Genomic DNA, 3,208 nt, shown 5'->3' on the forward strand with positions numbered 1-3,208 from the left:
TCTCTCTCTCTCTCTCTCTCTCTCTCTCTCTCTCTCTCTCTCTCTCTCTCTCTCTCTCTCTCTCTCTCTCTCGACACCCATCCCCTGGCCTGTAAACACCCCCTCTAAGAAACTCCTAAGCGGGTTTGTTGCATGTTCCGTGTTTCCTTCTCACTGCACCAGGTAATTTCAATGGTGACATCAAACCTAACAAAAGAGTGAAACAGACAAACTGTTATAGCTAAGTAATTGATAGACTCCAAAATCTAAACACATGATCTAGTGAGCTGCATGAGAATGGTCCCCATAAGGCTCATATATTTGAATTGCTGTCCCCAGTTGGTGGAATTATTGGGGAAGGATTAGTAGCTGTTGGCTTATTGGAAGGGATGTGCCCTCGAGAACTGTGAGTCCCAGTAAACTCTTTCTTCTATAAATTGCCTTGGTTATGATGTCTCTTCACAGCAATGGAAAAGTAACCAAGACATAGTATTTGGGGCATTCTCTATTTTTTTTTTTTCTGAGTATCACAAGAGTTTATTTAGCAAAAAGTTTCTTATGGAGATGTACATGACCCAGCTCTACAGCCCAGTCAAACAGCCCTCTGGAGAAGGATGTGAACTCCTCTACTTCAGAGCCATCGATTAGACTTTTCCAAGGCTACTAACATGAGGATGCTGTTTCCTCATATGACCACCACGCTGATGTCATTCTGTTGCTCACTGGTTGCCATCTCATCAATCACATGATTCATACGAGGATCAAAGCCCCGGAATATTCCTTGTACACATCTGCCAGCATTTGACTTTAATGATAACTTTCTGTCCGGAAACTTCTTCAGTTCGGGAGGGTGGGCTTTGCTCATGGCGACGCTTCGGCAGGCTCAGCAAAACGGAAAGGAGCGGGTGGCCTTCAACATTCTCTGTTTTAAAGATTTGTCAAGATTCGAATTATCTCACATTGTGCTGGAGATGCGTGTGGCTCAGTAGTACTGTATGTACTAGCACAAGAGAGCCCTGTGCATGTGTGTGCATGCGCATGCATCTGTGTACATATGTGTGTGTCTGTGTCTCTGTATGTGTGTCTGTGTATTGCATGTGCGTGTGTGTCTGTGTATGTGAATGTGTGTGTGTTTAAACATAGTGGTTAGAGGTTTTTAGATCTGCCCTCTGTAGACATGGCCTCCGGCCTGCTTGTGACTTGGTAGGAGGCAGATTCTTTTTGAGTTACTTATCACCTTTTTCCATGTTCTGTTATGAAAATTAAATGACAAAAATAAAATAAAAAATGACAACCATCTAGTATGTGCCAAACAAACAAACCAAAATATGCCATCTATTGCCAGATATGGTGGCACACACCTTTAATCCCAGCACTTAGGAGGAAAAGGCAGGTGGATCTCTGGGAGTTCATGTTAAACTTGATCTATATTAACGAGTTCCAGGTCAGCCAGGGGCACACAGTGGAAGCCTGTCTTAAAACAGGCTGCAATTCTTACTATACGTTTCCAGTTGGAGAGCTGCTCTGGTGGTGGCACACTCTTGGAATACCAGCACTTGGGATACAGAGGCAGGATTAGGAATTCAAACCCTATCTTGCCTACATGGCAGCTTGAGGTCAACCTGGACCACTTGAGGCCTTGTCTCAAATAATAAAAAAGATTTGCGGGTCAAGACCACTTCCTGTGTAGTAAGTGTCACCAGTAGCCTTCCTACCAGTGATAACCTCGTGTCTATGGCCATAGAAAGCAACTTCCATAGACACGTAAAGTAACATATTTTTCCAGGTGTGGTGAAGCATGCCTTTCGTCCCAGCACTTGAGAGGCAGAGGCAAGTGGCTCTCTGTGAGTTTGAGACCAGCCTGGTCTAAGACATAGTGAGTTCCAGGACAACCAGGGTTCCACAGAGAGACCTTGTATAATAAATAAATAAAATAAGCCAAAAGTAAATAAATAAAATAGCAGATTTGTCATCTCTTTTAAATATGCCCATCCTTCTAAAATGTACAAAGCAAAGAATAATTCAATTGAGAAGGCTCAGTCTCTTCTTAATGCCCTGATTGTTAAATATTTAGCTCACGTATTGATTCTTTTTGCATTTAAATCCATTTTAGATCTTAACAATCGCTAATCAAATAACCAGAGACCCTAAATTAACACAAGGATACAAATCACAGACATGGAGTACATTTTAAAGCCAGATAACAGGTAATTCTTGTCTTTTTGTTCTTTGAGGGTATTGATCAAGCCCCATGTAATTTCTCTTTCCAAATGGAATGCCAGCCCTTATTCAGGAATAAGGAAGTAAGGGCATCCCCCGGAAAGGCCCATCGGGCCTCCCTGACGAGGTTAAATGTCAATTGAAAGGAGGAAATGAAAATTAAACATTACAGCTGAGACACAGATGGGAAACTGGATAAGCTAAGCACCCTGAATTCTGACTACTGCAACCTTGTTAAGACTAAACAACTGACCTGCATCTGGGAATGACAGTTATTCTGCTAAAAGGGAAGGAAATGAGTGATCCCATCAACATTGTCATGTGGTTGAGGTTTATCTGCATCTAACGGTGCTCGGGACATGTTGAAAATCTTGATCTGTTTCGAAGGTACTAATCTGGCAGAACTTTATTCCCTGTCAGCACTCAGAAAAGCCTTTGAAGTGGATAATAGCTCTACGAACGAAGGGAGAGAGAGAAACGGAGTAAACAGAGCCTCAAGCATCTTGGAAAACTCCATTTTTTCTTTCCTATGGTCACAGTCTCCTTCCATGATTAGGCTATGTTCATTTAAATGTTTTTTGCTCATTTTTTATGTGTCTGAATATTTTGTATGTTTGCGTGCTAGTGTGTGTGTGTGCACACATGTTCGTGTGTCTGCCTGGTGCCCGCAGAGGTCACAAGAGGGGAACAGGGACATGGAACTGAAGTTAAGGATGGTTGTGAACCACCATGTGGACTCTGGCAATCGAACCCAGGTCCTCTCTGCAAGACCAGCCAGTGCCCTAAACCAATGAGCCCATCTTCAGCCCCTCCTATGCTTCTAGCAGAGATTTTTAGTGGATCCTAAATGGAAAGTTGAACTCTAGCAACACCAACTACATCCTTACTGCGGTGGTTACAGTTGGCAGAGCCTTCCCCCTTCAAGCACCTCCCTCTCTCTTCACAGCTGATAGAGCGTGTGTGGGGCCACAGTGAGACGGACAGAAGTGCTCACTTGTTCACTCTTTAG

At 43.2% G+C, this 3,208-nt stretch overlaps 1 pseudogene; it reads right to left on the minus strand.

Moving 5' to 3' along the window:
- Window positions 1–664: 664 nt before the first annotated feature.
- Window positions 665–844, minus strand: LOC113458400 (annotated as a pseudogene).
- Window positions 845–3,208: the final 2,364 nt, after the last annotated feature.

Source organism: Microtus ochrogaster, chromosome 1 (assembly GCF_000317375.1).
Source record: "Microtus ochrogaster isolate Prairie Vole_2 chromosome 1, MicOch1.0, whole genome shotgun sequence".
NCBI lineage: Eukaryota > Metazoa > Chordata > Mammalia > Rodentia > Cricetidae > Microtus > Microtus ochrogaster.